Genomic DNA, 21,033 nt, shown 5'->3' with positions numbered 1-21,033 from the left:
TTCCATATATAGTTAGTTGCACTAACTATATATCGCGCACCCGCAATCCACTGCTGATGATGTCACATATTACATCATTCATGACATGGTCAGTGACATCACTGAGGACATCTCAAATGACATCACTGATGACATCACTGATGACATCTCAAATGACATCACTGATGACATCATGACACACCAATACCAGTTACTACATACGCACTCACTGATTCCTACGTCTACACACGCATTCACTCATTCACCCATACAATCACTCATACATACAGTCACTCATTATTACAACACTATCATATGCACTCATACACCTATGCAGACACTCACACACTGCCACCCATCCATGGAGTTACTCACACACCTAGTCAGTCCTGTAAAGAATCAATCACACTTCCATTTCCTCATCTATACAGTTAAACACAGAACACCATACTTCAGTGACATCACTGATGACATCACTGATGACATCTCAAATGACATCACTGATGACATCTCAAATGACAACACTGATGACATCATGACACACCAATACCAGTTACTACATACGCACTCACTGATTCCTACGTCTACACACACATTCACTCATTCACCCATACAATCACTCATACATACAGTCACTCATTATTACAACACTATCATATGCACTCATACACCTAGTCAGTCCTGTGAAGAATCAATCACACTTCGATTTCCTCATCTATACAGTTAAACACAGAACACCATACTTTTCACACATATACTAACACATACTTACTCTCTTATACAATCACTGATACAAGTACACATTGATATGCACAGAGTCACACACCTCCCAGCCAGCCACACACACACTCAGTCTTCCATACATCCACTCATTCTTCAATATGTAAAACATATTTAAACTTTACAAAAACACACAGACACTAGATGATGTCATCAGTGATGTCATTTGAGATGTCATCAGTGATGTCATCAGTGATGTCATTTGAGATGTCATCAGTGATGTCATCAGTGATGTCACTGACCATGTCATGAATGATGTAATATGTGACATCATCAGCAGTGGATTGCGGGTGCGCGATATATAGTTAGTGCAACTAACTATATATGGAATTTCATTGGTTTTATGTCAATAAAATGTCCAGCTAACTATATATGGTCTCTAACCTATGGTTTTTTCAGTGAATGTTCAAGGTTTTGTAAATGCAAATTCCTAACTATATATGGTCTATAACCTATGGTTTTTTCAGTGAATATATATATATATATAAAAAAAATATATATATATATATATATATATATATATATATATATATATATATATATATATATATATTCACTGAAAAAACCATAGGTTATAGACCATATATAGTTAGGGATTAGCATTTAAAAAACCTTATTTTATTTGCACAAAACCATTGAAATTCCATATATAGTTAGTTGCACTAACTATATATCGCGGACCCGCAATCCACTGCTAATGATGTCACATATTACATCATTCATGACATGGTCAGTGACATCACTGAGGACATCACTGATGACATCTCAAATGACATCACTGATGACATCACTGATGACATCACTGATGACAACACCCAGTGACTTTATGTTTCTGTAAAGTTAAAATATGTCTTACATATTGAAGAATGAGTGGATGTATAAGTGTCTGGATGAAGGATTTAGTAGGTGCATGACTGACTGTATGAGAGAATGATTAAATGTGTCTCACTGAGTGTATGGGCTAGTGATTAAAGTGTCTTAATTTGGCAATCATTATTTATGTTGTTCTGTAAACTGCTGCATGTTTAAATCAGTAGCTATATCAGTAACTATATGGGTTATTGAATGGTTGCCCAAGTATTTGTATGGGAGACTGAGTATGTGTGTGGGTGGCTGGGAGGTGTATAACTCTGTGCATAGATGTGTGAGCAGTTGATTCCCTAGGTGTATGGGTTCAAAAGTGCATGTAGAAACAGCTGTATGGACAGTTGACTGTGTGCATGAGTATATTGGTGAGTGAATGGATATCTCAGTGCTACATGTCAAAGTAAGTACATATGTAAAACACACTCCATGTGAGAGTTGACATATATAAATAACTGAACATAAGAGCCAGTGAATGTGTGAGTGGCTGTATGAATCATTGTGAACTTGTATCAAGGATTGTATAAGAGAGTAAATATGTGTTACTAGATGTTTGAATAAGTAAGGTGTGTATAACTGTATAGTTGAGGAAATGGAGATGTGATTGATTCTTTCCATGACTGACTAGGTGTGTGAGTAACTCCATGGATGTGTGACAGTCTGTGAGTGCCTGTTTACACTGAGTGTATCTAAGGTTATATTAGAGTCTGAAGATGTATTATCACATAAATGATATCATCAGTGATGTAATCAGTAATGTCAAATGAGATGTCAGTGATGTCATCAGTGATGTCATTTGAGATGTCATCAGTGATGTCATCAGTGATGTCATCAGTGATGTCATTTGAGATGTCATCAGTGATGTCATCAGTGATGTCACTGACCATGTCATGAATGATGTAATATGTGACATCATTAGCAGTGGATTGCGGGTCCGCGATATATAGTTAGTGCAACTAACTATATATGGAATTTCAATGGTTTTGTGCAAATAAAATAAGGTTTTTTAAATGCTAATCCCTAACTATATATGGTCTATAACCTATGGTTTTTTCAGTGAATTTTCAAGGTTTTGTAAATGCAAATTCCTAACTATATATGGTCTATAACCTATGGTTTTTTCTGTGAATTTCATTGGTTTTTTAAAAGCTAATATCTATAGCTGTAAAATATATTCTTTATTAAGTGACGTATCACGTAGCCCGTGAGACGCCTCATGATGCATCGCATAACCGTGACGTATCGTTTCTGCAGCGCAAACCAAACCCAAAACGTAAGCGCGCCAGAACACGCTTAAAGATATATATATATTTTTTTAACCTTAATTAGACAAAATCCACACGTGCACATATCACAAACGTTCAAAAAACACAATATGTCGGACTCCCGTTACGCTGCCGGTTAGCTGCCCGGTTAACGTACCAGGAAGCACCTTTACCGCGAAAAATCGCAATTTTTTTCTTTTGCCCCGCAGGGAACTTTAATAGCCCCCTCATCAATCCTAGGGGTTCAGGAGGGGTCTGCCTTACCCCTTTCATTCATTTACACCTTTTTTTTTCCACCTCTTGTCTCTCGATCCCACAGAGAGACAAGATGGCGGCCGCTCCAGACTGTTTACAATGATAACAGCCAATCAGCTTCTCCTCAGACTCCTGTTACACTGCCGGTTAGCTTCCCGGTTAGCTGCCCGGTTCGCGTACCAAGACGCGTCTCTACGGCGAAAAAAATCTTTTTTTTTTTTTTTTTTTTTGGCCCCGCGTGGCTTTATAATATCCCCCTCATCAATCCTATGGGGTCAGAAGGGGTCTACCTTGCCCTCTTTCCTTCATTTCCCTCTTTGTTTTGGTCTCCTCTTGTCTCTCGATCCTACCGAGAGACAAGATGGCGGCCACTCCGGACTGTTTACAATGTTGACAGCCAATCAGCTACTCCTCAGACTCCCGTTACACTGCCGGTTAGCTTCCCGGTTAGCTGCCCGGTTAGCTGCCCGGTTCGCGTACCAAGACGCGTCTCTACGGCGAAAAAATCGGATTTTTTTTTTGGGGGCCCGCGTGGCTCTATAATATCCCCCTCATCAATCCTAGGGGTCAGAAGGGGTCTACCTTGCCCCCTTTCCTTCATTTCCCCCTTTGTTTTGACCTCCTCTTGTCTCTCGATCCTACCGAGAGACAAGATGGCGGCCGCTCCGGACTGTTTAGAATGTTGACAGACACCGGAGAGCCAATCAGCTTCGCTTCGCAAAGTTCCGATACGTGAAAAGTTCGCGAACCGGAGCGCTACCCGGAGCGCTGTTACAGATATATATCTTGTTTTAAACGTTAATTTCTCAAAATCCACTGAAGCACATATATTGAGACCTAGCAAAGGCACATCGGGCTAACAGTCCCTACAATTTTGCCAAGTTTCGTGGAAATCCATTCAGCCGTTCGGGCTAAAAGTGAGGCCAACCGCCCTATGGAAATTAACATAGGAAAAACGCGTTTTGGGACCCCCCTTTTTTCTCGGCCCCCCCTTGACGAACCCCCCCCAAATTTCCAGGAGCTGCTCAGAAACAAAATGTGCCATTTTCCTGAAAATTTCAGCCAATTCCGTCCACAAACGCCAAAGTTATTAGGCATAGAATTTTCAAAAGTTCCATAGAGAAAAAATCCTAACTATATATACCTACTGGCTATCGCCAGTAGGTAATACATATATATATATATATATATATATATATTCACTGAAAAAACCATAGGTTTCACACCAGTTATAGTTAGCTGGAAATTTTACTGATATAAAACCATTGAAATTCCCACGTTATAGTTAGTCGGACTCACTATAACTTGCGCGTGCAATGCACTGCTGATGACATCACATATTACATCACTCATGACATGGTGAGTGACATCACTCATGACATCACTGATGACACCATCCAGTGAATATGTGTCTTTCTGAAAAATAAATATTAGTGAGTTATGTTTAAATATTTAAATACATATATTAGTGTTTCACTTTGTGTATAAGTGGCTACATGTGTTGATAAGTAGCTACATGCGTATGTATATGGGTTATTTGATATTTTTATTAGTATCAGTTTGAGTGTCTATATGGTTTGGTGGGGGTATTACTTAGCACATAGATGCATGAGTGACTGACTCTTTGTTTGTATGTGTTTTGAAGACAGCATATGTACAGGACTGTATGGGTGGATGAGTGTCTATATGTGTTTGTTAGTGAGTGAATGACTGTCTCACTAGTGTCGTTATCAGTAACTACATATGTTTTAATCTAGTATATATGAATATTGATGTATATAAGTGAGTATATGTGAGAGTAAGAGATTGTTAGAGTTCCTGTTTAAATAAGTATGTGTTTCTATAAGTGATTGTTTAAGAGAATAAATATGTGTAATTTTCAATAGAAGTAAGGTGGAAGTGTGTGTATAACTCTATATTCAAATAAATGGTTGTTCAATAGTTTATTTGCACGTGTGAATATGTGTGTGAGTAACTTTTGGATGAATGTCGGTGTGTAACAGGATGTATAGGTGTATCTCTTCATATGATGAGTGAATATATGTATGAGTGACTATATAGAAATGTTGGTGAATGAGTGGATGTGTATATAGATAGTGGAAGTACAGAATTGCTTGTTGTAACTGATATAGGTATGTCCATTTTTTAAAAATTTCAGTTTCTATTTTTGAATATGTGTCTCAAGGGTTACTTTACACTGAGAGGAGGTCTGTCACTGTGTCACAAGGATGGTTTCATCAGTGATGTCATGAGTGATGTCACTCACCATGTCATGAGTGATGTAATATGTGATGTCATCAGCAGTGCATTGCACGCGCAAGTTATAGTGAGTCCGACTAACTATAACGTGGGAATTTCAATGGTTTTATATCAGTAAAATTTCCAGCTAACTATAACTGGTGTGAAACCTATGGTTTTTTCAGTGAATTTAATAGGTTTTTTAAATGCTAATTCCTAACTATAACCGGTGTGAAACCTATGGTTTTTTCAGTGAATTTCATAGGTTTTTTAAATGCTAATTCCTAACTATAACTGGTGTGAAACCTATGTTTTTTTCAGTGAATTTCATAGGTTTTGTTAATGCTAATTCCTAACTATAAGTTTCACTTTATAAATAAGACTGTTAGCACTCTAGTTGTTCTTTTTAACACTCTGGTACATTCTGTCACTGGGCTACAGTTGGGCTACATCTAGTTGAAATTTGGGCTACATTTACAATTTTTGGTCTCTGGTGGCCATCTTTGGGCTACATTGGGCTACTTTGGGCTACATTTGGGCTACATTTTGGCTCTAACATATATTAAGCCCAATGTTGCACAATACATATTTTTCTAAAGTTAATTTTTTTACAAACCACTTCAGAATAGGACTACCTGTCCCTACAATTATCCCATTTTTATTTTTTTATTTTTTGGGGGAGCGCTCCCGGAGCGCGCCCCGGAGTGCGCCCCGATAAGCGTAATTCTGAAAAGCGCCCCTGGGCGCGCTCCGGGGAGCGTCCCGTGAGCGCCAATATCGCAAACGAAAACATGATCGTGACGTATCGCGTAGCCGCGACCGCGTGATACGCACGGCGTAAGCGCACCCGGAAGTACTCGAGCGAATACGATCGCACAACGTAAACTTCCGACGCGCTTACGCTGCGCGACCCGGGGCGCGCCCCCGGGCGCGCCCCGGGCACGTAGCGTAAGCGCGTCGGGTCATGTGAGCAGAAAATAACACTTTTCATTGGTTCATAACAGTTTTAGTTTCATAATGATGAAGCCCCTGGTCTTGTGACCTGAAAATAACACTTCTCATTGGTTCAGGACAGTTTTTTTTTCTAAATGATGAAAGACCCCACCTTTTTTCCTTATTCTGACTTTGTCCTTTGACTGAGGAAGACCTGTTTGTTGCTCTCTCTACTTTTTTGCTCCAAATAATGGCTTCAGTAGTAGCATCAGCTGGTGCATCTGCCCCACCACCACCACCACAACCACCAAGAGGACCAGCTCCAAATTATATTGGTGGTCAAGAACAGGAGGAGGAGGAAGAGGAAGAGGAGGAGGGGAGAAGAAGATGGCTGCCAGAAGAAAATACACCTTACAAACCCAAACCACACATTGTATGGCAGTTTTTTTCAATCCCAGAGGGGAAAAAAAAGGTGAATGCGCCCAAGGTGACTTGCCTCATCTGCAATGATGAACTTTCACGGGGCAACCCAAACAAAAAATATTCTTTTGGTAACTATACCATGATTCGGCACATGACCAGAAAGCACCCAAACAACTACTCTCGTGCAGAGTTCAGGGAACTGGCCAGTAACCTCCCCCAGTCATCAAGGACCCCCTCCCAAAGAAACCAACCCACCTCATCAGAACCAGAAACATCCGAGGTGATGCCTTGCATACAGCCGAGATTTGCTGATTTTAAAATCACTTGTTCTGCATGTGGCAAGCTTATCGCCTATGGCGAAAAAAGCGTTAAGCTCATCGTCCTTGCAGGTGATAATCACAAGTGCCCCAAAAAGAAGTAATTTTTTGGGTTTTTTGTTTTTTTGCTCCAGTTGAGCCAGTTTCAATTCCCTTTTTTTGTTTCTCCCCCTAAAAAAATACAAAAAAAATATAAAACTGTTTTGAAAAGCCAAAAAAAGTTCAAAAAGTTCAAAAAACACAAAAAAAATATAAAACAACAAAAAGAAGAAAAAAAAAGTTCTTTTTAGAACTACCTCCAATTTCTAAATAAAAACTTCATTTTTTTTTAAAACTCTGTCATCTTTTTCCCTCATTTTACGCTCCCTGGTGCGCTACCTGGTGCGCGTACCGGGCGCTTCCCCCGCGCAAAACGAAAAAAAAAAAATTATTTTAAATGCCCCGCGGGGCCCTTTTATAGCCCCCACATCAAACCTAGGGGGTCAAAGGGGTCTATCCCTGACGCCTTATGGTCAGTTCCCTCTTTGTTTTAGCCACCTCTTATGTCTCGATTTTACCGAGACACAAGATGGCGGCCGCTCTGGACTGTTTCGAATGTTTTCAGACACCCGAGAGCCAATCAGCTTTACATGCGCACCTCGCGTCACGCGCCCGGAGCGCTCCCTGGTGCGCGCACCGGAGCGCGGCTATAGATATATATATTTTTTTGAACCTTAATTACTCAAAATCCACTGGAGTACATATCTTGAGACATAGCAAAGGCACATCGGGCTACCAGTCCCTACAATTTTGCCAAGTTTGGTGGAAATCCATTCAGCCGTTCGGGCTAAAAGTGAAATCGACCGCCCTATGGAAATTAACATGGGGAAAACGTGTTTTAGGACCCCCCTTTTATCTCGGCCCCCGCTTGACGAATCCCCCCCAAACTTTTAGGGAAGGACCGGAACGCCGCGAGGCCATTTTGAGGAAATTTTCACGCAGATTCGTCAACCGGCGCCAAAGTTATTCCAAATAGAATTTTGAGATTTAACATTGAAAAAAATCCTAACTATAACTACCTACTGGCGACCGCCAGTAGGTAATATATATATATATATTCCTACCACACCCGATTTTTTCTCTTCAAAAATCGAACACAGACACAGGAGCAGATTTAGCTATCAGCCATTCAGGGTTGTTTTTTATTTAAATAGCATGACGCATTTCGGCACACCTGCCTTGTTCACATGGGCAGCCATTTAACATTTTACAAAGTCTTTATACCAGAGCATAGGTCACATGGTCATTGTACTCATGGACAGACTCTTTGCTTTTTGCAATTTTACGACATCAAAAAGAAATGTATAACTCTATCTAAGACACCTTATCTATTAAATTCATAGATACTCTGGACATATTTGCATTTGCAATGTTTTCCAATATCCTCTTGCATTTTGCTTCATGGTTGGAGCATTAAAGTACAATGACAAAGACACTCATATTTTGTCTTCCTATTCATTTCCTAAAATTGTGTCAAGCATTACGTCATGCTAACTTGCCCAACCCTTAATGCTCAGTTCTTTTTATCACATTGCATTAAGCATTATTTTATGCTAAATACACAAGATGTCCAAATTCATTGATGTCTTTAGACTCCATTTTTTTAGGATGCTTTGTATTCATAACAACCAGATGTCGTTTTGCCATATGTAAATTAATTTTGTTGATGTCTGAATTCAAACTTTCGCCGAACAGGAAATACTGGGCAAGTGCCCTAATGGATATCCATTAGGAAATATTCAGCCATATTTCACTTGCCAGCCTGTCAAAAGATATGTTCATAGGGAACCAGTTATTAATGCATGCATGGAGAATTTTTATACTAGCTGTCTTACACATATATCTACTAAACTATTTACTACTTTGTTAGCTAAAAAACTTTCTAAAAAACAATTCTAAAATATGTACACTAGTAAAAACAATTAATTTACTGTGCAAAGAAAGCATTTAGATAGATAAAGTGCTTTAGGCATATAAAGTGCTGATCTATTTCAATAATAATGATCTTATGTGCAAAAATACGCATGATTTTTCAATAAAGTGCTAGTGCAACAGTACTTTTTATCTCATGTGCAAAAACTTGCATTGTTTTCATAAAATACCTATTACAAAGTTTCATTCTTCAACAAATTTCTTAAGATATATATTTTTTATATATTTTTTTCTCTTTCACAGCTATAGGGTTCACTTATAAAATCACCACCTTATTTTGATCTCCAAATGTATTTAAATGGCTCCCAACATATCTTGTTTTGGGATTCGCTCTGGTACTGTAATTAAAAATACTTAAAACATATATTAAAATGGATTATAAACTACAACAACTGGATGTGCAGATCCCCTTCTATATTCAAACCATGGGGACTCTTTGTGTTGAACAGGAGTATGTATTTTGATTCTAACTTTCTCAACTTTCGCTCACGGTCACCTCCTTTCTGATCTTTCGGGACCTGTTCTATCGCAAAATACACCAACTCATTGCAATTGCCTTTATGTATCTCATTGATATGTCTTGCCACTACATAGTTCTTGTCATTAAAATTACTACATGTATCTCAATGGGGATATCCAAAAAATCTGGCATGGAACCGGCCCTCCAGGACCGGTTTGGAGACCCCTGTACTAGTGTGATGGTTAGTAGTTATTTTTATACTGTCATTGGAAGCACTGGCAGGGGTTATTGGTGGCATAAGCTGCAGTGGCCTCCTGACGAGGTGCCTGGTACTTATTGTTTACAAATTACATGCTGGTGAGATATATTGAAAGGTTAGGTAGTGAGAGGGACACAGAGGAGAGACTGTGAGAGAAATGTGCGTTAGAGCGAGAAATAAAATATGAGGGGGGTGATGTAGAGAAAGGGAAGGGAGAGGTAAGAAAAGGATGACATTAAATCTAGATAGATGAGGTAAAGATAGAGATAAGATTGTGTGAGAAGTGAAGTAGATGGAGAACAGGTACAGAGGTCAAATAGACATGCAGTTATGTACAGAGAGAGCGATGAGGTAGAGAGAGGGAATTGAGAGTGATAGATAAAGGCATGGAGAGTGACACAGAGAGGTGCAATGTCATGAAAGAGTGATAAAGAGAGGTGACATAGGCTCAGGTATATTGTGTATATTGAGAAAGAGGTGAGGTACAGAAAGAAGCTGAGATAGAGTGGAAGGATTGAGGTATGGAGAAGTAGTGATAGTGAGAGGGGTTAAGGGGGAGAGTTAAGTAGGTAGAAGATGTGAGGTGAACAAAGGTGAGAGTATTGACAAAGAAAGATTTTTTTTATTGAATTACCAACAACTGCCTTAAAATACGAGGTTTAAGCAGGGCAGGGCAGGAATGCAGCTAGAGGGGCAGGTTTATTTCTTAGCACAACACTGTACAGCAGTCAAAGTTTCTGCACTGAGCTGCTCATGGGGAAGAAAGCCAGACCAAAACGTATTTTATTTTAAATGTCCTGCTGCTGCTTAGTATCTGCACTGCCGAACAAACAGGCTTCTTATTACCACGAACAACCTATGCACCATGGTTGAGAGGTGTGTGCAGGCTGTCTAGCATAGGATTTGTACTGGAAGCCTACCATTCCAGTACAAATCGTATGCCTAAACAAATTTGTAGCCATTCCTTACATTGTATATGTGCTGTACCATGCAGGACATGTACTTTGGGTCTTATTCCGACCTCATTTGGAAAGCATACCGAGCGACCCGTGTCAGGAATGTTTTCCGTACGTCTCATGTCAGGGTAATCCGACCGAACAAGTACGATGCATTTGAATGCATTCAGATACGATTCGATCATCCTTCCATTGATTCAATGAAAGACTTTGTACCGAACGGGGACACAGGCTCCTCTTGACAAAAGAGGTGGTTTGCGATCATTGTGCACCCTGTGGCGAGCACCCCTTGGTGTCTGCCACACTGTGCATGGTCTGAAAGGTGGACCCTTGGGTTGCCCCACTGGCACAATTCAGAGGGCCCAGGGTGAAGGGGGGCTGCTATAGGCCCTCAAAGGCCAATTCTGAAAGCCTTTTCATCCAGGCAAAACGAATCGTAAAGTCTGTCCAAATCGTTTATCGTACTTGCTTGCTTGGAAAACCTACTCCATAGAGTGGTACGATTTGGCTCAGAGGGCTCTATCTCTCCGTATGCCTTCCGAAACCGATTTGGTCAGCGCTATGGGTTTCCAGGCATCGTACTTTTTCGTTTGGAATTGGGAACGAGTCGGTCAGGAATAAGGGCTCCGGATCGGTTTAGGTAAAACCAAATCCGATTCGGACCCCTTCCGACAGAGATCAGAATCGGGCCCAATGTGTGGAATGTTACATAAATTTAAAAAGTTCTCCATCTTTGCACCTGTTTCACTGAGGTGATATTTTTGATGCAAAGCACAGTCTGGCTATTTGAGAAGATCTGTCTTTGGATCAAAATCTACGAGTGCTTGGTCTAAACCTCTTTCTCCCATGCCTTAGAGTATCTCTGACTGTGCATTATTTTCCTTTCTCATAACATTTGAGAGCACCTTGAAAGCAGGGTTGGATTAGGAACAAAAATAGGCCTGGGCACCCAAAAAAAAAAAAAGGGGCCCACTTTTATGAATTGCACCTTTTCGCAAAACACTGCTTCAGTGTTTTAAGTAGTCTAAAAACGGAGGGTGTTTCTCTTAAAGAGGCACGTTTTCTTAGCTTCACTGAAATTTAAAAAGTGCAAATGTTGCCAGGACTCTTTGTGCACGGATTAGTTCACAATGGTGAACCATACCTGAATATAAGTGAGGCAACTTATGCTCAGTCCACCTGCTCAATCTGCATACAAAAATGGGCCGTCCCGGAATGACACCTCCACCCCGTTTGTAAAAGGCAGGTAATAAAGGCCCATCTGCCTCCAGAAAGGCTGCTCAGGCCCAAACTAGGTCACTAAGGGCATCTGTAAAGCACTGACACAGCCTACATTGGCTCACAGCTGCAACTTAGCTGACTCATTGCCCAATGCCCAAGGGCCTGACTTAGCAATACAACCCTGCTTGAAATGCATCAGACCAGTAGGTGCCCTGCAGAAAAACCTCTCTTGTACATATTTTAATGGATATAATTACAACCAGTGGCAGCCGCTATTTACTGGGGATGGCGAGGCAGGGGAAGGAGGGGTGTAAATCAAAATAATAAATAATTTTTCAAAAAACGTACCTCTAGGCCGGCCACCCAGCTGGCTGCTGCCTCTCGCTGGAAGCAGGAACCAGGAAGCACCCGAGCTCCTGACCCCCTTAGCAATCACAACGCTGCAGAGCCATGGTTCGGTGGTCAGACGGGGAATGGGGGCCTGGTTATGTCCTGCACCCAGGCCGTAATGCAGCTTGGGTGCAAAACAGGCAACGTTCGAATGACTGTTATGGTCGGCCCAAGAGGGCCAGCCAAACAGTTATGCGCACTTTAGAGTGGAGCCACCACTCCTGCTCCTGGCCCCTGCCCTGGCAGTCCAGCCCTTCCCACAGCAGGAAACGGAAAACTAAAATGTTAATAACGTTGGTTATTATCATTTTAGTTTTCCTTTAACCCCTTAAGCGCTGCGCCCGTCCAGCGGCCGACGGCACCACTACTTCTGGAGTGCTGCCGTTGGCCGTTGGACGTTCCAACTGCACCTGTGCAATGGAACGTTCAGCACTGGAGCTGGACGTTCCAAAGCAGCTAAGGTGTTAATTAATGCTCGCAGTGGGGCGACGCTCCTCCGTCTTTGCGTAGGAGCCTTACCTGATAACAACCATGAATGTTTCTAAGGTGGTGTTCAGAAATGCTCACTGTAATAAATGCCTCTACATTATTTTTACATAATGGCTGTTGCACGATTTACATGGCAAGTATGTAGATGGCTTGGCTCGTGTTATGGTTCTTAAAACCAGGCTCTTGTCTCAGCTCTGCTCAGACGTCTCTATTAATGTGCTGTTTTTCAAAAACATCTACGCAGCCACTATCGACCCGCATGGCATTTACTCCTCAAGTTGCCTTTAGATATTAAAGGTAGTCTTTCCTCAGTTTCCAGTTACGTCACTCGACTGCCATTTTCGAAGAATACAATTACAGTTTGTTTCGCTTCAGCTCTGTTGTCCTTGGGAATTAAATACATCCTAACTCCCCCATTCCGCAGTGCCAGTTTGCAACCGACTGGCAGATTTGTCTCCAGGCCTTCGCAAGGAGACAATATTTTATTTAACTCCTTTTCCGGGAACTGTCTCCGTTTGTCCTCCAAGCGCATGCATTTCTTAGATGATGACTTATTGCTCCAGAAGCAGTCCAAATCCCCAGAAAAATGATTTTAAATATGAGAAAAAAAGTAAAGTCTGCGGGGAAAGCTAAGAAATCTATCAACTTCACAATGTCAATCTACTGGCAAAAAATGATTCGCCAGCATAAAAACTGTTAAAATCTCTTGCATTCACTCCCACAGCAAAACACACAAACACAGACACACCGACCCACATACACACACACACACACACACACATTTTACACCATCACACATCTAAGTGCTTGATACATTCAGTCATAACGGGTACTCCGCATGCTGCAGCCCCCTGAGGAGCTGTGCCCCTAATTACCTAAACTGCCCTGCAGTATATCAGAACCTCACTAAATACAAGGGGACAGATTTACCAGCCCCTTGCGCCTCTTTGCGCCGCCATTGCGTCACTTTTGGTGACGCAACTGTGGCGCAAACAATGCGACCTATTTACAACGTGATGCAACTAGGGAGATGCGTCACATTGTAAAGCCCTGCGTCACATTATACCTGCGTCAGGTATAATGCATGCAGGGGGGCGTTCCCACGCAGAAAAAGCCTCGTAAAAGTGACGCAGTGAAATCTACAAGATTTCACTGCCTCACTTTTAGGACGCCACAGCGTCAAAACATTACGCCTGCTTGGAGGAGGTGTAAGGAGTGATGCAGTGTAGTGGGAATAGGTCACAAAATGCATTGCTGGAGTTGCGTCGTGCTTGCGACACGACTCCAGCAATGCGTGACTTTTGCCCCAACAGATGCGTCAGAATTTCTGACGCATCTGTCAATCCTTCCACCATGGTGCACCATGTAAATGCAGCTCATCCATGGTGGCCCAAGCATTTTTTAGGATGGCGCAAGGAAAGTGACACATCTCTATAGATGCATCCCTTTCTTGTAAATCTGCCCCAAGGAATGTTCCGAGTCTATGGTGATAGCTTCTGCGTAGGCCCCCATTTCGTAGGCTATGGTCCTTACTCCTGCCCGTCTGCTGCTGTTGCAAGCTTTCACACCACCTAAAGGTTTAGGGCCCAATTCACAAAAGTAAACTTAGACCTGAAGTCCAAGTTTAGACCCGAGGTCTTATTTTAGACCAGAAGACTAAGTTTAGATCTAAAGTCTATCTTTAGAAATGAAGTCTAAAGGGCATATTTACAAGGCCCATGCACCACCGGAGTGTGACTTTTTTTGACGCTCCGGTGGCACACAATGCTAAGCCATAGTTACAAGGCCACGCAAAGCCACTCTGTGCCTACCTTTTTATGGCCTTGCAAATATAGCTCCATTTCACCTTCACTCTGCGTGAAAGGGCCATTCTATGGGTGTTGCTGTGGGTGTTCAGACGCAACACCAATTGATTCTGATACAGTCCCAGATTTACACGGTTTTGTAAACCCGGGAATCTGTCAGATTCAAACGTCTCCCCATGGGACACATTAAAGTGGCGCTACAAGGAAAAAAAAACTCTGTTTCTCCTAGTGTTTTGCTCTCCCTAGGTGTGCTTCATTCTGCAGCACACATAGAAGGTGGAAAATGCCATTAATTATTGTTTTTGAACAGGAAGGTGTCCCTTCCTGCACAAAAACAATCACCCCTGCAACTCAGGGACCCTTGCACAATGTTGCAAGGGTGCCTGCGTTGGCGCTAGGCAGCCAATTGTGCGCCAGCACAGAGGAAATCACAGGGATGCATCTTATTGCTGTAAATATGACGCATCCTTGCACTTTCCTAATGACGCAGCTCGGCTCAGCAAGGTGGCTTGCAATGCTGCGTTATTTTTTAAAAATAGGCCCCTAAGTTTAGATCTGAAGTTTAAGGTTTGACCTGAAGTCTACGTTTAGATCTGAAGTCTAAACTTAGACTTCAGGTCTAAACTCAGACTTTAGGTGTAAAGTTATACTTTAGGTCTAAATTTAGGGTACGATTCATGAAGGCAATCTGAGACAAAAATCTAACTTTGCAACTTTTGATATTTAAGGAGGTCATTTACGAGTCGTATCTTTACGTCCACAGACGGGCCGAAATCTCCAGCTTGGGCCATACTCTCCGCATTCGGCCCATACTCTCTGGCTCAGACCGTACTCTCCTGCTTGGGCCGGATGAAGTGTAATAAATGGACTGTCTTGTGATTGTTGAATTGAATTTTTTCTTTTGTCTGTAATTTGTACTGTGTATTTTATGTGGCCCTCGTTGAGAGCCAAAACATAATAAATTAAATTGACCCCATTGGGACTGGAATGCAATTTTTACAAAAAGGAACATTAGGAACGTTTGATAACTGGTAGAGGAGGTCATGGAAATCTGTTTGGCCCAGGAAAAGGTTGGGGCCAGACACTGCATAAGATCCCAGAAAGGTTTGTTCCTTTGCATCATGGTACATGCAGTCCACAAAATGCGCTCCCCGCAGTGTTTACTGTAGTGTTACCATAATTGAATCTGGCATTGTCGGCCCTTGGGGGTCAAGTAATGGAATATTCTACTAAAGGATATAATTTTCATGATTCTAAGGACACTATCGTGCACGGACTCAGTGGAGTATGCGGTAGAACGATTCAAGAGGTTTACCTGAGAGATGAACATCCTAAGTAGAGCTGGATTGACTAGTGATTCGTAATCAGCCCCTGAAGAAGGGACTAGGTCCCGAAATACATTGGGCATGAAGAACAAAACACTTTTACTTCATAATTTTGTTCTACACTTCTGTAAATTACTCCAATTTATTCTGTAATCTGCTAACAATTTGCTATAAACTTGCTTGTGAATATTATCAGATGCAGTATTTGTTTTAAATGTTAAGAAATAAATGAAGACAAGAGATACGAAATAGCTTGTACTATGTTGACAAAAACAGTATAAACTTGTTATATATTATTTGGTACCTGTGCACGCTGAGTTCAAGTTTAGTTTCTTGACCTTTGAATTTCATGACTGTAATGTTACACCGCACTCAGTGTTGACTGTAGTGTTACACCAAACTTTGGAGTAACACTACAGTCAACACTGAGGAACGCGCAAAGTGTGAACTGCATGTACCATGATGCAAAGGTTCCAACTTTTCTGGGATATGATGTAGTGTCCGGCAACGCCCTTTCTCCTGCCAAAAACTGAATTTTATGACCTCCTCTACCATTTATCACATGTTCCTAATGTTCTTTTTGGTAAAAATTGCATTCTGCCCCATTGATCACCTTCATCCGGCCCGAGCCGGAGGGTACAGCTGGAGCTGGAGAGTACAGCCCGGGTACTCAGCATATGGCACAAGCCGGAGATTCCGGCCTGACTGCAGACGTAAAGATTCGACTCGTAAAGGACCTCTGTGAATACCAAAAGTAGTAAAGTTAGACCTTTGTCTCAGATTGCCTTTGTGAATCGGGCCCATACACTTTAGGTGTAAAGTTAGACTTTAGGTCTAAAGTTAGACTTCGGGTCTAAAGTTTAGACTTTAAGTCTAAACTTAGACTTCAGGTGCATGTTTACCTTTGTGAATCAGGCCGCCCTTAGAGATCTATGCACATTTTTAAAAACGCCCAAATTGTATGAACTATTTAAAATTGTCAAAATATGCTGGGACCAAGGAATCTGCGTGTTTCAAATGGATCTAGAGTGTCCGCGGTTCAATTAGTCTTATGACATGCAACTGACGATTTTCGAGGATGCGGGGAAAACATTCGATGTAAGGCCTGATTTGCTGACCAGTAATTTCATCCTTGTGTAAATTCAGTACCGGTATCTGTAATATTAACCCGGGATGAAATTAAAATTTCCTCACTGTTCCGATTACATGAGGTTGAATGAGGAACAACCTATTGGTTTAGAGTTTTGCTACCTAATTTTTAGAGATTTTCCCTTTTTCCAAAAAAAATTATTTTAGGAGTGGGCAAATTTTATATCAAAATAAGCGCAAAAACTCATTTATGCCCGATTGACATTATCAACCAGCACATAATGAGCAGCTTAGTGGAAGTGGAGTGATGTGTTTTAAGATGTGTGATTTCCATGTCCCACGCTCTCAAACAACGGAAAGTAATCACTATTTGGTCAACACGTTAAAGATTTTCATGCCGTCACCTTGTCTAGGTGAGGCAGCCAGAAACTGGCTCTCTAAGCCATGATAAAGAAAAAGATCCCCCGAAAGAAGAGTTAGGAAATCAATGACGATTAAGTTAGATGATGCTTATCAAAGAAACAGGGAGTCAATTGTTTTTAATGAGCTACTGAGCACTGGATAGAAAAGAGGAGCTTGAATAGGGTCTCAGATATAAAATTGATTGACCAGGTTGTTGAGTCTGGTATTTGTTTTTCATTCCAAGAAGAAAGGAATCAATAAAGAGATTTGTTTTCCTTATTACAAAGCATACACACAGTGATTGAGTGATCTACGCATGTAGAGCTGGGGTCATGACATGCTCTGTTTAGGCTTATTTTCCGTGTACCACATGCCCATCTATTATTCATTTCTCTGTCTTCTTTTCTTCTGTTTGGAATGATTGGTTTTCTTATTTCATTTTATATCAATGTATGCAAATGAAAGAAGGTTGGGAGCACACTGCCCAGCATACCAGCACACAATTTGCCAAGATGCACTGTAGTAAATGCAGTGCATGATAACTCTGTCTTTCGTTGGAAGCCTTTAGTATTCACTGTTGTTGGTGCTTGACATGTGTTTCAGGATATTTGTCCTTCTTCTCTGGAGAGTAACACCTTAAATTTAGAAGTGCTGGCAATGCTACTCATAATTTTCTCAGGTTTCTGTACCGCTCTCTGAGCGCAGGTGCAGCCCAATGAGCTCTTCAGTCCTGGTACTCAACAATAAATTTGTCGTTGTGGCTGAAATTTCAGTGTGTTATCCAGACGCAAACCAAAGCCACTTGTGGATGGGTCTTAGAGATGAATACACAAGTATCTGAATTGAATCGTATTCCGGGCCATATGTATCATTATTGGAAATAGCGATTACCGAATTGCGATTCCGAGCAAATCACAATTAGTTAATCACTATTCCTAATGTATGAAACTCCAATAGTTTCATTTAGCGATTCCTGGTGGGTCACAAATTGACCTACCTCATAAATATTAATGAGGGAGATCGCAATTTGCGACCCATTAGGGATCGCTAAAATCACGGGGATGGTGGCCTGCTGGGGTCAGCAGACCACCTTGTTATGATTGCTTTTAAATAAAGCAATACTTTTTTTTAAATACAGCCCATTTTCCTTCAAGAAAAATGGGTTGCATTTAATAAAGAAAAATGCAAAGTTTCCTTTAATTTTTTAAGAGCAGGCCGTGGTCTGCGGGACAACTGCCTGCTCTGAAAAAACATTTAGCTACAATTCCCAAACGGGGAAGGGGTCCCTTGGGAAACCCCTTCCCATTTGAGAATGGGTTACCACCTATTTGAAGTAGGTGGTAAAATGCGAATGTTTTGCAAGCGCATTTCGGCCACAAAACATTCTTACATAATGCTGTGATTCGGTATTAGGAAGGGACGCCCTAAGTACGTCCCTTCCTAATACTGAATCAGTATGTATTTGCAATTCCAAATTGTGATTCGGTCACATGTTATCCGAATCATAAATTGGAATTCACACATACCAAAATGCATTTTACCAGTCGCAAACGGCCCGTTTCTGCAAATCGGTCCAGTCACGATCGGTAAAATGCATTATACATATGGCACTCTTGCGTAGGTGGACTGTTGTTCGTAATCAAGAGCACAATTGAGTAAAGCGCAATATGAGTGTCAAGAGCATCCCATCAAACTCCCTTAGATTTGCATTCCAGACTATACCTTTCATTTACTTATTTATTTTTTTAATGTATAAATATATGACATTTGGTCTGACACTGGCAACAGCCATTTTCCAAAACGAATACTTGTTGTTTCGAAGGTAATGGCCAGGATTGTTGACTTACAGCATAGCTTACTGATTCATGGGAAAAATAGGGAGAAGTGGGTGGGAGGCTCAGAAAGTTCTCAGAAACAGGTGTGAAACATACAGCCTAGCACAATGGAATGCAAACTGTTAAAAGGACCCTAGGGCAGAGGTAACAACTGCATGCACTGGGACTCCTTTAGCGAAAATGCAAAGTCAATAGCGATTTGCAAAATCACTTTGGGCCATATGTATCACGGCCAAATGGGTTCGCAAACGCCGAAATTCTCAGAATTTCGGCGTTTGCGAACCCATTTTCACAAAATGGTATGTATGAAAGAATTTTGGTGCAAAATAAGGAATCGCAAAATTTGCCATTCCTTATTTTGCGATTGCATTTAAGGAATCGCAAATTTTGCGATTCCTTAAATGCAATGTATTAAGCAAAAAAAAAAATCCAAAATGCCCTTAAGGAATCGCAAATTACCACCAACTTGTAGTTGGTGGTAATTTGCGATTTCTTTTACAAATGCACTGCATGCAATTTGTAAAGGTGCCATGTGACGCTCATACATGCCTTTAGGGCATGTATGTGCGCCATATGCACACACATGTCAATTCAGGGGTGCAGCATGGTGTTCTTGAGACACCCCTGCACCCTTGAAATTATTCTCAATTTGCGATTAGTAAATTGCGAATCGCAAATTGAGAATAATTTCACATTCATTCCTATGGGCCTCCTGGCCCATAGAAATGAATGGGAAATTATTCCTTAATTGCTATTAGCAATTTGCTAATCGCAATCGAGGAATTTTTAGAAATCGCAAAAAAAAGGGAATTTCTACATACATACCATTTTGCGATTTCTAAATAGCGATTCCTTAAAAATCGCTATTTAGAAATCGCAAAAGGGAATGTTGATACATCTGGCCCTCAGTGATTAGCTATTGACATGCACAAACAAAACAAACTTAGTGACAAGTGATTATAACTTTGCACTAACTAAACTCAGGTTCAAAAAGTGAAAACTATAAAAGGGGGTCATTTTGTACGCATGCTTACAGAGGCTGGTTACTGTGCATAATTTTACACTGCAGAGCGAGGGATGCTGTAATGTCTCTCACCACAAAGGAATTATGAAAACGATCACATCCCACCCATCTCATTAATATCAATCTTTCCGGAATCAGTTTGCAGCTCATTGCGAATAGTGGCTCTGCGGTGCAAGGGCATTGTGAATTCCTCGCACTGCACTGAGAGATGGTGGTCACAGCACAATGCACAAAGTGTTCTGCCAGTGCTTAATTTGGGACAGTGGTTTTCAGTGCTTGGCACTGCTCCTAGGGGCTGATTTCAATGTCGGGCAGAACCGACTTAGTCCCGGGACTGACTGGCGGTCCCACCTGCCTAATTAGGATGTGAACGAACACTGTTTGGTCTCTTTCGTACAGTTCACTATGGGAGCATGCATTACAGCCGTAAACCTGCTTTAATGCATGCTCTCATAGGGAAGCTGTAATGCATGCTCCCAAAGGGAAATGGGAGGTGTGGTACATCCCTGCACCCCGTGGCAGGCACCTAAAGGGGTGCCCCCTCAGCCCCCAACTGGAGGCTGCGCACCCAAGAGGGCCCAGCTGTGGGCCCCAAACACGCTTTCTGACATGGTTTCCACGTTAGACTGGCTGGCATGGAAACCATGCTGGAAACTATACATCGTAATCTCAGGGGCGTAAAAGTCCCCACTTTCGATTACTGGTCAGCTTCCGACTGTCCGACGCTAGTGAGAATTACTGTCTGGTTTACTT

Source organism: Lissotriton vulgaris, chromosome 10 (assembly GCF_964263255.1).
Source record: "Lissotriton vulgaris chromosome 10, aLisVul1.2, whole genome shotgun sequence".
NCBI classification, from domain to species: domain Eukaryota; kingdom Metazoa; phylum Chordata; class Amphibia; order Caudata; family Salamandridae; genus Lissotriton; species Lissotriton vulgaris.
This window is presented reverse-complemented; position numbering follows the sequence as displayed.